Genomic DNA, 14,850 nt, shown 5'->3' with positions numbered 1-14,850 from the left:
ATCATCGGGGTCCCACCCGAGACACTTAGCATGTCACGGTGTGCTGCGACGCCTGATTACAGCGGAGAAGGTTTTGACATTTTTACCACACATACTGGTTGGATTTGGCACGAGGGTGAGTGATGGTTCAGTAGATCAAATTTTATTAACAAGAGATTTCATAAAAATGAAATGCACTGTTAGTAACTGAAAGGTCAAAAAACTGAACCAATGACTCACAGCTTGTGAGCTGTTAAGCCGCGTCAAGGCACCAACCGCTTTACAATCCATTCATACACCTTTCATACATGACATGCACAAGACCATTCACACCGCCAGCCATGGGCCCGGCACATTACAACACTCGCATCAACAGACAGTGCCATTCAAGGGCCCATCACTTTCATACGCCCACATGCCTGACACAGCAATCACACCAGCTGATGGGAGTCTGTGGACAGGTATTTGGCTGGCAGTGTGTTGCAGTGGCCAACAGCAAGTCACTGTTTACACCGCCAGCCAATCGCCATTTCACGCACACCGCAATCACTTTTTTTTTTTAACAACAAAGAAACCACTGACTAATTATTAGTAAGTACAAAACTACAAACATAAAAGATCTAACTAAATACATTACAGTAATGCCAACCGTGAAACTGAACATATGAAAATATAAAACCAGCAGTTTATGCTCACGGTATTTCCCAAAAGTTCTTTCTGGTGTGGTAACTCCTAAAACAGCCGGCCACACATAGCCCAGTACATCGGAGTCTCCGGATACCTCTTCAGGCACAGACTCTACATTTTGTAGCGGGAAAGTCTTTTTTGGGAGTGGGAGGAATCTGATCAGGAAAGTTGCGATCTTTCAGTCTAGCCACATCCTCCACCACTGCTACTCTAAGATCATGATCCACCACAACAAGGCTCTCTATCACTGACTCCTGAAACTTAACAAATTTCATCCTTGACTCAGGGGAACAATCCTTAAACACAATAAAAGCATTAAAAGTTGCTAGATTAAACAAATGAATCGCCAACTTTTTATAACGTAAGACTCAAGAACAGCAGTGTAGGGTTCCAACCTCTGATCTACTCTATCAACACCACCCATGTGCTTATTGTAGTCTAAAATGCACACAGTTTTGCGCACTTCAGCAACTTGACCCCAAACAGCCACAGGTGAAGTACACATCCCTCCTGTCTACAAATTTCAGAGCTAGCAGCTTATCATTCGGCAAGGCACTGTACTGTCCGCTCTCAAGTTTTTTTACAGACAAGCTCCCTTGGATAGCCTTTCCGGTTAGAGCTCCAGGGTGGAAGTTATCTATAAACAAATGGTGACCTTTGTTAAACAGTTGTCTACCAAGTCCCCACACAATTTTCTCACTTAACTCCAACATTTGTTGCGCCGCGGCCGCAAGCTCGGGCCGCTGCGGCGCAATTCGGGGAGTCTGCGGCGGCCCGCAGACGGGCCGCCGGAGAAGCCACAGCTCAGTTAAAGGGTCGCGGCACCCGCCGCGGCCCTTTTCTCCGCCCGGGAGTTTCTTGGCAAGCGCGGCAGGGCCGGAGACCCCGATTCGGGTCACGGTCCTTGCCGTGCTTAGCGCGCTCATCATCTTAAACGCGCTCCGGATGCATGGAACCCACCTCCTCATACCCACTTACCTGTCACACTGCCAAAAGCCGTCTGCCTTCACATGACTAGTTCTTATGCATGCCTTTCTCCTTCCCAGCATGCTGTTCACTTCCTCTCTTCCCTGCATGCATTGTTTCTTTTTCCTTTGGAGCATGTTTTCTATTTTTAGTTAGGACCTTTTTCCCAAACCAAGATGGTGGTGCTACTACTTCCTGTTTCCCACTTCCTGTCTAGGGGTATATAAGGGGAATCTATCTTCCTTCTCATTGCGTTGCAACACTCCTGTGGTGGTAGTCACGCTCCGGCTGGTTTCCTCTTGTGACGCCAGTTGTTCTTGATCTGTCTTCAGTCTCCAGAATTCCTGAATTCCAGAATCTCAAGTCCTAATTCCTTGTGTCCTCCATCTGTTTCAGGGAGTTCCTGTTGGAGGTTTTTTACCCTTTTGGGGTTTTTCCTCTGGGACTCCTTCTGGAGGGTACGGACTGTAGTGGCTTACTATTGTCAAACAGCACCGTGGCTACCAGAAGAGGTCGCCCCTACCTCGGCCAGAGCAGGACTTGCAGGAACCGGGGCCGCTCACCACCTCTCTCCAACATCGACGGTAAGCTCAGGATGAATCGTGACAGATTGCAACGCCCACAACTCCAGTTGCTGTCCAGAACCATGGAGAATCCCGTGATGAGTACAGAACCAACAAGCCAAACCCTGCTCCTGACTATACAACAACAGGCCCAAGAACTCCAACAGCTACGCACTGAAAACACAGCCTTCCGACAAGCCTTCGCCTCCAGAACCACAGATGTTCCTACGGTCTCCGCCACTACGCCTCGCTTCTCCGGGGATCCTAATAAATTAAGAGAGTTCCTGGATGCCTTGACGGTCTATTTCCCATTCCGTCCTTCACAGTTTATGCAAGACAAGACCAAGGTGGGGTATTTGATTAGCGCCTTATCTGGCCCAGCCTTGGCATGGGCAACCCCTTTAGTGACAAGCAATGACCCTAGCCTGTCTAATTATTCCAGCTTGGTCAGTGCCTTTTAGCAGATGTTCGAGCGTCCTGGACTTGAGTCTTCAGCAGAAGAAGCTCTCTGCGATATTCAACAAGGAAATCAGGACGTATTACAATACATCACTCGTTTCAGACAATTGGCAGCTGAGACTTCCTGGGTGGAGCGTACTTTGGTGACCCTGTTTCACAGGGGTCCCAGAGAGGACATTAAGGACGAACTGGTGCACTCTGCCAGAGTAGAGAATCTTAAGGGGTTAATGGATCAGACCCTGACAATAGAATATCGTTTAAATGAGCGAAGGATGGAAAGAAACAAGAGTCGCTTACCATCACACTCGGTGACGTCCCGCACCCTTCCTCATCGTTTTTTTGGAGGTTCGTTCTGAAACTAAGGGTGCTACCGATGAAGAGCCTATGCAAATCGACATGGCCCGAGGGCCATTATCATCTAGTGAGCGGGAAAACAGACGAAGGAAAGGACTTTGCCTGTATTGTGGTGCTGCTGGTCATCTAATTCGCACATGTCCCGTCCGTCCAGCCAAGCCTTTGGGAAACGCCAATTCCAGTCCTCAGTGAGAAGGGTGAGGACGGGATATTTCGAAATATCTTCCATTTGTTCCTCAAGGGAGGAAGGAACTGCTCTTTTTCTCTTACCTGTTATCCTCCACTTAACAGATGGCCGTGAAGAAAGGGCACTGGCCTTGCTGGACTGTGGAGCCGGTGGTATCTACCTAGATGAAACCTGGGCCAGGGAAAGACAGATTGTGCAAATACCTAAGGAAGTACCAGAACAAGTCCACACGGTGGATGGATCACTCTTGGCCTCGGGACCAGTACAGTATACCACCCCTACCCTATGTCTCCAATTCGGGAAACATCAAGAAAACATTTCTTTTGATTTAATTTCTTCACCACATCACGTTATGATCCTGGGAATTCCATGGCTAACCCGGCATAACCCTTACATTAACTGGGAAACAAGAGCCTATGCAAATCGACATGGCCCGAGGGCCATTATCATCTAGTGAGCGGGAAAACAGACGAAGGAAAGGACTTTGCCTGTATTGTGGTGCTGCTGGTCATCTAATTCGCACATGTCCCGTCCGTCCAGCCAAGCCTTTGGGAAACGCCAATTCCAGTCCTCAATGAGAAGGGTGAGGACGGGATATTTCGAAATATCTTCCATTTGTTCCTCAAGGGAGGAAGGAACTGCTCTTTTTCTCTTACCTGTTATCCTCCACTTAACAGATGGCCGTGAAGAAAGGGCACTGGCCTTGCTGGACTGTGGAGCCGGTGGTATCTACCTAGATGAAACCTGGGCCAGGGAAAGACAGATTGTGCAAATACCTAAGGAAGTACCAGAACAAGTCCACACGGTGGATGGATCACTCTTGGCCTCGGGACCAGTACAGTATACCACCCCTACCCTATGTCTCCAATTCGGGAAACATCAAGAAAACATTTCTTTTGATTTAATTTCTTCACCACATCACGTTATGATCCTGGGAATTCCATGGCTAACCCGGCATAACCCTTACATTAACTGGGAAACAAGAACCATTTCTTTATCCTCTCACTTCTGCCAACACCACTGTTACTTAGCAGGAGACTATTGGTCCCCAAAGAGTCTCTTAATGGCACCCCCTAAGGTGGGATGTTCTATTAACGTTCTACAAGGAATACCCAGACATTATCAAGAATATGCTGATGTATTCCAGAAACCAGAAAGACCTGAACTGCCACCCCATAGAGAATACGATTGCGCCATTCCTTTGGAACCAGATGCCGTGGTTCCTTTTGGGCGAATGTACTCTCTAACAGAACCTGAGAAGCAGATCCTCAAGTAATACCTAGAGGAGAACATACAGAGTGGGTTGATTGCCCCTTCCTCCTCACCTGCAGGGGCTCCTCTCTTCTTTGTACCAAAGAAGACAAAAGATTTGCGTCCCTGTATTGATTTTAAAGGATTAAACAAGATCACTACTAAGGATCGATACCCGTTACCTCTTATTAAGGACATCTTAGAAGCTGTCAGAGGGGCAAAGAGATTCACCAAGTTGGATCTTAGAGGAGCGTACCATCTTTTAAGGATAAAGGAAGGTGATGAATGGAAAACCGCCTTCAGAACACCTTTCGGTCACTATGAATACCGAGTAATGCCTTTTGGTCTAACCAATGCCCCCTCCATCTTTCAAAGATTCATGGACTCTATTTTTTCCGATCTTCTACATCAAACGGTGGTTGTTTTTCTGGACGACATTTTGATATTCTCTGTCCACCCAGAACAACACACTAAACATGGTCTCCAAGTCCTAGGTAGACTCAGGCAACATCATTTATTCTGCAAGCCAGAAAAATGCGAATTTGACCGAACAGAGGTAAAATACCTGGGATATTGCATTAACCAAATAGGTGTTGCCATGGATTCAGATAAGATTCAAGCTATTCTGGATTGACCGTCCCCCTCTTCCATCAAAGAAACTCAGGGGGTCATTCTGACTTTGGCGGGCGGCAGAGGCCGCCCGCCAAAGTACCGCCGTCAGAATACCGCTGCGCGGTCAAAAGACCGCCGCGGTAATTCTGAGTTTCCCGCTGGGCTGGCGGGCGACCGCCAGAAGGCCGCCCGCCAGCCCAGCGGGAAACCCCCTTCCATGAGGATGCCGGCTCTGAATGGAGCCGGCGGAGTGGAAGGGGTGCGACGGGTGCAGTTGCACCCGTCGTGATTTTCAGTGTCTGCTTGGCAGACACTGAAAATCTTGGTGGGGCCCTGTTAGGGGGCCCCTGCAGTGCCCATGCCAGTGGCATGGGCACTGCAGGGGCCCCCAGGGACCCCGCGACACCCGTTACCGCCAGCCAGGTTCTGGCGGTCAAAACCGCCAGAGCCAGGCTGGCGGTAAGGGGGTCGGAATCCCCATGGCGGCGCTGCCTGCAGCGCCGCCATGGAGGATTCCCCAGGGCAGCGGGAAACTGGCGGGACACCGCCGGTTTTCCGTTTCTGACCGCGGCGGTACCGCCGCGGTCAGAATACCCATGGATGCACCGCCAGCCTGTTGGCGGTGCATCCGCGGTCGTTGGCCTGGCGGTAGTCTACCGCCAGGGTCAGAATGACCCCCTCAGTGTTTTTGGGGATTGGCCAATTTCTATCGACAATTTATAGCGGACTTTGCCCAAAGAACCAGTTATATTACTCAAACCCTTAAAAAAGACAATCTAAGGAAAGGTTTTTGTTGGACACAAGACGCAGAGCTGGCTTTTCAAGAATTAAAGAAAGCCTTCATTCAAGCTCCCATTTTACGGCACCCAGACACCACTAAACAGTTCATCGTCGTCGCAGACGCCTCGGAAAGAGCCATAGGGGCTGCCTTACTACAGAAACAAGATGATGATGGGTTAGAGCATCCTGTATTCTACCTTTCACACATATTATCCGATTCGGAGCGGAATTATTCGGTGTTAGAACGAGAGTTACTCGCCTTGAAGACAGCGTGCACGGAATGGAGACACTTCCTGATGGGCTCGAAAGAACCCTTTGAGGCCCGGACAGATCACCGAAACTTACAATGCTTGAGAAACTTTCAGTGTCAGAATAGTCGGCAGGCTCAATGGGCTTTCTTTTTTAGCCAATATGATTTTTACATTACTTACATCCCTGGTTCTCAGACTATCTTGGCCGATGCCTTGTCTCGGCGTTACCCTGAGTGTAGCGATTCTCCTGTATAGAACCTGTTTGAAAGTAATAAGATCATTGGTTTAGTACAGACATTCCTAGACCAGGTCAAATCCGAATATTCCCACCTGAAAACTACAGAGATGAACAATCTGCGCCCGCAGCTTCATATAGATCAGGGATACTATTACCACAACAAGGCCCTGTTCTTACCTACTAAGATAGTCCAGACAGAAGCCCTACGTATGTGCCACGACTCCCCCATTGCAGGTCATCGCGGAATGAAAGCTACCCAAGAGCTTCTGCTTCGCTCCTTCTGGTGGCCCACTATCAAGGCTGATACTTAGGACTATGGGGGTCATTCTGACCCTGGCGGTAAAATCCGCCAGAGCCAATGACCGCGGGAGCACCGCCAACAGGCTGGCGGTGCTCCCTTGGGCATTCTGACTGCGGCGGTACAGCCGCGGTCAGAAACGGAAAACCGGCGGTGTACCGCTGGTTCTCCGCTGCCCTGGGGAATCCTCCATGGTGGCGCAGCTTGCTGCGCCGCCATGGGGATTCCGACCCCCATACCGCCATCCTGTTCCTGGCAGTTTTGGCCGCCAGGCAGAGGATGGCGGTATGGGGTGTCGTGGGGCCCCTGGGGGCCCCTGCAGTGCACTGCAGGGGCCCCCGTAACAGGGCCCCACCAAGATTTTCAGTGTCTGCCATGCAGACACTGAAAATCGCGATGGGTGCTACTGCACCCGTCGCACCCCTTCCACTCCGCCGGCTCCATTCGGAGCCGGCATCCTCATGGAAGGGTGTTTCCCGCTGGGCTGGCGGGCGGCCTTTTGGCGGTCGCCCGCCAGCCCAGCGGGAAACCCAGAATAACCGTGGCGGTCTTTTGACCGCGCAGCGGTATTTTGCCGGCCGGACTTTGGCGGGCGGCCTCTGCCGCCCGCCAAAGTCAGAATGACCCCCTATGTGTCGTCCTGTCCCATATGTGCACAAGCCAAAACACACCGTACCAAACCAGTAGGATTACTTCGCCCATTATCTGTTCCCCCAGGTCCATGGCACACTATCTCCACTGATTTTATGTGCTCTTTGCCCTCTTCAGTTGGAAATTGAGTGATAATGGTAACCATTGATTCCTTCACAAAGATGGCACATTTCACGGCGTTAAGAAAACTACCAACGGCTAAGGAACTAAGCCAAATCTTTACTCAGGAGATCTTCCGGCTTCATGGACTACCACAGGTCATTATCTCAGATCGGGGTCCGCAATATATATCCCGGTTTTGGAAACAATTCTGTAAGACCTTAGAAATAGAGGTGGCCTTATCATCAGGGTTTCATCCTCAAACTAATGGACAGACAGAGCGACTGAATCAAGGCCTCAAACAATATGTTCGATGGCATCTGTCGCTGTAGATACGCATGTTTTGCAATAGCTCGCCATCTGGTGTTGGGCCGGAGTGTTACAAGTTGTTTTTCTTCGAAGAAGTCTTTCGAGTCACGGGACCGAGTGACTCCTCCTTTTGTCTCCATTGCGCATGGGCGTCGGCTCCATCTTCGTTTGTTTTTTTTCCGCCATCAGGTTCGGACGTGTTCCTGTCGCTCCGAGTTTCGGAACGGAAAAATAGCTAATTTCAGAAGATTTTCGTCGGTATTGTTGCGTTCGGGGTCGGCGTAGTTAGATTCAACACCGCGTCTAAGATCGAAGAGCTCCGGTGCCCTTCGGGGTAATTTTTTCGATCCCCCGTCGGGGCCTGGTCGGCCCGACCGCGTGCAGAAGAACGCCGATGGAACGGACCCCGTTCCGTTTCTGTCCCAAATGCCACAATAAATACCCCTATACAGACCAACACTTGGTCTGCAACCTGTGCCTGTCACCTGAGCACAGCGAAGACACCTGCGAGGCCTGTCGTGCGTTCCGGTCCCGAAAAACTCTCCGAGACCGTCGAGCCAGAAGACTTCAGATGGCGTCCGCGCCGACAGCCCACCGGGAGTTCGAGGAACAAGAAGAGGAGGGATCCTTTTCGATCCAAGAATCGGACTCCGAAGGATTCGACGATACACAAACCGTGAGTAAGACGTCGAAAACCACTCAGAAGAAGATTTACAAGGCCCAGGGGACGCCACTGCCATCAGGCCATGGCTCGACCCATAAATTTGGTGACCGACCGTCGGCACCGAAAAAGGCCCAAACAGTGCCGAGATCGTCCGACTCCGGTCGAGACACCGGCACGCAGCCTTCTCGGGACCGAGAAAGTGCTGGAGACAAGCATCGACACCGAGATACCGGTGTAGACACGGCTCGACGCCGAGACAGCGGCACCGAAGAAGATCGACGCCGAGAGGTTTCGGCCCCGAAAAAGAAAAAAGTCACCTCGGAGCCGAAAAAAGATGCAGACAGGGTTTCGGTGCCGAAACAAACTGCAACCAACCCAGTTTCAGGCTCTTATACAGAAGAGCACTCGCTAACCTCCCAAATGCAGAAGCATAGGTTTGAGGAAGAACTACACTCAACGGATGTAGACCATACGCAAAAGCGTATTTTCATACAGCAGGGGACAGGAAAAATAAGCACCCTTCCCCCTATTAGAAGAAAGAGAAGATTGGAGTTCCAAACTGAACAAACACCACAAACAAAAGTGGTGAAAAAAGTTACCCCACCACCCTCTCCTCCACCTGTGATTAACGTCTCACCAGCACAAACTCCATCACATTCCCCAGCTCACACCACCATGAGCCAGGGTGACCAAGATCAAGACGCATGGGACTTATACGACGCCCCAGTGTCAGATAACAGTCCGGAGGCATACCCTACGAAGCCATCTCCACCAGAGGACAGCACTGCGTATTCTCAAGTGGTGGCTAGAGCAGCACAATTTCACAATGTAAGCCTCCACTCAGAACAGGTCGAGGATGACTTTTTATTCAACACACTCTCCTCCACCCACAGCTCCTACCAAAGCCTGCCTATGCTCCCTGGTATGCTCCGGCACGCAAAAGAAATCTTTAAGGAGCCGGTCAAAAGTAGGGCAATCACACCAAGAGTGGAAAAAAAGTATAAGGCGCCTCCTACAGACCCGGCTTTCATTACTACACAGCTGCCACCAGACTCTGTCGTTGTAGGAGCAGCTAGGAAAAGGGCCAACTCCCACACATCTGGAGATGCACCACCCCCAGATAAAGAAAGCCGCAAGTTTGATGCAGCTGGTAAAAGAGTCGCAGCACAAGCTGCAAATCAGTGGCGCATCGCTAACTCCCAGGCACTACTTGCGCGCTATGACAGAGCCCATTGGGATGAGATGCAACATCTCATTGACCATCTGCCCAAGGACCTACAAAATAGGGCAAAACAAGTGTTTGAGGAGGGACAGACCATTTCCAACAACCAAATCCGCTCCTCCATGGACGCTGCAGATACAGCTGCACGGACAATTAATACATCCGTAACTATCAGAAGGCATGCATGGCTCCGAACGTCTGGATTTAAACCAGAGATTCAGCAAGCAGTTCTCAATATGCCTTTTAACGAAAAAGAACTGTTCGGTCCAGAAGTGGACACAGCGATTGAGAAACTCAAAAAAGACACGGACACTGCTAAAGCCATGGGCGCACTCTACTCCCCGCAGAGCAGAGGGAATTACAGCACATTCCGTAAAACACCCTTTAGAGGGGGGTTTCGGGGTCAAAGCACACAAGCCAGCACCTCACAGGCAACACCGTCCAGTTACCAGGGACAGTACAGAGGAGGTTTTCGGGGACAATATAGAGGAGGGCAATTCCCTAGGAATAGAGGAAAATTTCAAAGCCCCAAAACCCCTACTACTAAGCAGTGACTCACATGTCACTCACCCCCTCCACACAACACCAGTGGGGGGAAGAATAAGTAATTATTACAAAGCATGGGAGGAAATCACTACAGACACTTGGGTTCTAGCAATTATCCAACATGGTTATTGCATAGAATTTTTACAATTCCCTCCAAACATACCACCAAGAGCACAAAATTTGACAAAACATCATTCCAATCTCCTGGAGATAGAAGTGCAGGCACTATTGCAAAAGAATGCAATCGAATTAGTGCCAACACACACAAATAAACACAGGAGTTTACTCACTGTACTTTCTGATACCAAAGAAGGACAAAACGCTGAGACCAATCCTAGACCTCAGAATAGTGAACACATTCATCAAATCAGACCACTTTCACATGGTCACACTACAAGAAGTATTACCATTGCTAAAACTACACGACTACATGTCAACTTTAGACCTCAAGGACGCGTATTTCCATATACCAATACACCCATCGCACAGGAAATACCTAAGGTTTGTATTCAAAGGAATACATTACCAATTCAAGGTACTGCCTTTCGGATTAACAACCGCACCAAGAGTCTTTACCAAATGTCTAGCGGTAGTCGCTGCACACATCAGAAGGCAGCAAATACATGTGTTCCCATATCTAGACTACTGGCTAATCAAGGCCCATTCGTTAATAGAGTGCTCAAATCAAACAAATCAGATCATACAAACCCTCTTCAAACTAGGGTTCACCGTCAACTTCACGAAATCCAACATTCTGCCGTGCAAGGTACAACAATACCTAGGAGCCATAATAGACACAACAAAAGGAGTAGCCACTCCAAGTCCCCAAAGAATTCAAAATTTCAACACCATCATACAACGCATGTATCCAACACAAAAGATACAAGCAAAGATGATATTACAACTCCTAGGCATGATGTCTTCATCCATAGCCATTGTCCCAAACGCAAGACTGCACATGAGGCCCTTACAACAGTGCCTAGCATCACAGTGGTCTCAAGCACAGGGTCATCTTCTAGATCTGGTGTTAATAGACCGCCAAACTTACCTCTCGCTTCTGTGGTGGAACAACATAAATTTAAACAAGGGGCGGCCTTTCCAAGACCCAGTGCCACAATACGTAATAACAACAGATGCTTCCATGACAGGGTGGGGAGCACACCTCGATCAACACAGCATACAAGGACAATGGAACGTACATCAAACAAAACTGCATATAAATCACCTAGAACTACTAGCAGTTTTTCAAGCACTAAAGGCTTTCCAACCAATAATAGTTCACAAATACATTCTCGTCAAGACAGACAACATGACAACAATGTATTATCTAAACAAGCAAGGGGGGACACACTCCACGCAGTTAAGCCTGCTAGCACAAAAAATTTGGCGTTGGGCAATTCACAACCAAATTCGCCTAATAGCACAATTTATACCAGGGATCCAAAATCAACTCGCAGACAACCTCTCTCGAGATCACCAACAGGTCCACGAATGGGAAATTCACCCCCAAATTCTGAACACCTATTTCAAACTCTGGGGAACACCTCAAATAGACTTGTTTGCGACGAAGGAGAACGCAAAATGCCAAAACTTCGCATCCAGATACCCACACAAACAGTCCCTAGGCAATGCCCTATGGATGAACTGGTCAGGGATATTTGCTTACGCTTTTCCTCCTCTCCCTCTCCTTCCTTACCTGGTAAACAAACTCAGTCAAAACAAACTCAAACTCATATTGATAGCACCAACTTGGGCAAGGCAACCCTGGTACACAACGCTGCTAGACCTATCAGTAGTACCCTACATCAAATTGCCCAACAGGCCAGATCTGTTGACACAACACAACCAAAAGATCAGACACCCAGATCCAGCATCGCTGAATCTAGCAATCTGGCTCCTGAGATCCTAGAATTCGGGCACTTACAACTTACCCAAGAATGTATGGAAGTCATAAAGCAAGCCAGAAGGCCATCCACCAGGCACTGCTATGCAAGTAAATGGAAGAGGTTTGTTTGCTACTGCCATATTAATCAAATACAACCTTTACACACAACTCCAGAACATGTAGTGGGCTACTTGCTTCACTTACAAAAATCTAACCTGGCTTTCTCTTCCATTAAAATACACCTTGCAGCAATATCTGCATACCTGCAGACTACCTATTCAACTTCCCTATATAAGATACCAGTCATTAAAGCATTCATGGAGGGCCTTAGGAGAATTATACCACCAAGAACACCACCTGTTCCTTCATGGAACCTAAATGTTGTCCTAACTAGACTTATGGGTCCACCTTTTGAACCCTTGCACTCCTGCGAAATACAGTTCCTAACCTGGAAGGTTGCATTTCTCATCGCCATTACTTCCCTAAGAAGAGTAAGCGAGATTCAGGCGTTTACAATACAAGAACCTTTTATACAACTACACAAGAATAAGGTCGTCCTAAGGACTAATCCTAAATGTTTGCCAAAGGTTATTTCACCGTTCCATCTAAATCAAACAGTGGAACTTCCAGTGTTCTTTCCACAGCCAGATACCGTAGCTGAAAGGGCTCTACATACATTAGATGTCAAAAGAGCATTAATGTATTACATTGACAGAACAAAGAACATCAGAAAGACTAAACAACTATTTATTGCATTTCAAAAACCTCATGCAGGAAACCCAATATCAAAACAAGGTATAGCCAGATGGATAGTTAAATGCATCCAAATCTGCTACCTTAAAGCTAAACGACAGCTGCCCATTACACCAAGGGCACACTCAACCAGAAAGAAGGGTGCTACCATGGCCTTTCTAGGAAACATCCCAATGCAAGAAATATGTAAGGCAGCCACATGGTCTACGCCTCACACATTCACCAAGCACTACTGTGTAGATGTGTTATCCGCACAACAAGCCACAGTAGGTCAAGCCGTATTAAGAACATTATTTCAAACTACTTCCACTCCTACAGGCTGAGCCACCGCTTTTGGGGAGATAACTGCTTGCTAGTCTATGCAAAACATGCGTATCTACAGCGACAGATGCCATTGAACTGAAAATGTCACTTACCCAGTGTACATCTGTTCGTGGCATCAGTCGCTGTAGATTCGCAGGTGCCCACCCGCCTCCCCGGGAGCCTGTAGCAGTTTGGAAGTTACCTTCAACTATTTGTATATGTATCATCTCAACCTTAAATAGGTACATACTTACTCACTCCATTGCATGGGCACTATTACTACAATTCAACTCCTACCTCACCCTCTGCGGGGAAAAACAATCGAAGATGGAGTCGACGCCCATGCGCAATGGAGACAAAAGGAGGAGTCACTCGGTCCCGTGACTCGAAAGACTTCTTCGAAGAAAAACAACTTGTAACACTCCGGCCCAACACCAGATGGCGAGCTATTGCAAAACATGCGAATCTACAGCGACTGATGCCACGAACAGATGTACACTGGGTAAGTGACATTTTCATTACACAGCTTCTGCAATGCTATGCAGAGTAATTGGTCTACATATTTGCCACTTGCAGAATTCTCCTACAACAACTCAGTACACAGTGCCTCGAAAGTCTCCTCTTTCTATGGTTCTTATGGTTTCCATCCTAAGGCGTTTCCTACTCCTCTGAAAGATACTTCCAATCTTCCTGCCATCTCCTCATATGTCCGGCAACTACGGGGTATCAAACGTGTTATCCGTTCAAACCTTGTAGCCACTAAGACACGCATGAAACGGATGGCTGATAAGAAGCGTTGTGAGGCTCCGCGTTATCAGGTCCACGATAAGGCCTGGCTTTCCTCTAAATTTTTGCCTCTCCGACTTACCCAGAACAAATTTAAACCCCGTTATTATGGTCCATTCCTGGTTCTCCAGAAAATCAATCCTGTGTCTGTGCGCCTTCGTCTGCCTCAGACTTGGGAAATACATCCTGTGTTCCATGTCTCACAACTCAAACCTTACCTTCCTGACCCTTTTATAGACAATTCACCTGTCCTCCTCCTTCGTTGATTGATAATGTGCCCGAATACGAGGTCCAGGAGATCTGTGACTCTTGTTTTTTCCGTGGTCGCCTCCAATATCTTATTCATTGGAAAGGCTACCCTATGAGTGAGTGTTCCTGGGAAGATGCACTTTCGGTTCATGCCCCTCTTTTGGTCGGTCGTTTCTTCCGGCTTTTTCCTCACAAACCAGGGGCCTCGGGGGGGGGACCTACTGTTGCGCCGCGGCCGCAAGCTCGGGCCGCTGCGGCGCAACTCGGGGAGTCTGCGACGGGCCGCCGGAGAAGCCGCAGCTCAGTTCAAGGGTCGCGGCACCCGCCGCGGCCCTTTTCTCCGGCCGCGAGTTTCTTGGCAAGCGCGGCAGGGCTGGAGACCCCGATTCGGGTCACGGTCCTTACCGCGCTCAGCGCGCTTAGCGCGCTCACCATCTTAAACGCGCTCTGGATGCATGGAACCCACCTCCTCATACCCACTTACCTGTCACACTGCCAAACGCCTCCTTCCTGCCCATGACTAGTTCTTATGCATGCCTTTCTCCTTCCCAGCATGCTGTTCACTTCCTCTCTTCCCTGCATGCATTGTTTCTTTTTCCTTTGGAGCATGTTTTCTGTTTTTAGTTAGGACCTTTTTCCCAAACCAAGATGGTGGTATTACTACTTCCTGTTTCCCACTTCTTGTCTAGGGGCATATAAGGAGAATCTATCTTCCTTCTCATTGCGTTGCAACACTCCTGTGGTGGTAGTCCCGCTCC

General features: G+C 48.7%; 1 protein-coding gene across 2 annotated transcripts in view; it reads left to right on the top strand.

Moving 5' to 3' along the window:
* The window catches only part of LOC138268374 (toll-like receptor 2), a 104,284-nt gene that overhangs the window by 75,731 nt on the left and 13,703 nt on the right, over window positions 1-14,850 (top strand). The gene's annotated exons all lie outside the window — the stretch shown is intronic.

This window comes from Pleurodeles waltl, chromosome 12 (assembly GCF_031143425.1).
Source record: "Pleurodeles waltl isolate 20211129_DDA chromosome 12, aPleWal1.hap1.20221129, whole genome shotgun sequence".
NCBI classification, from domain to species: Eukaryota; Metazoa; Chordata; class Amphibia; order Caudata; family Salamandridae; genus Pleurodeles; species Pleurodeles waltl.
The sequence above is the reverse complement of the archived record's forward strand: the minus strand, read 5'-3'. Positions and strand labels throughout refer to the sequence as shown.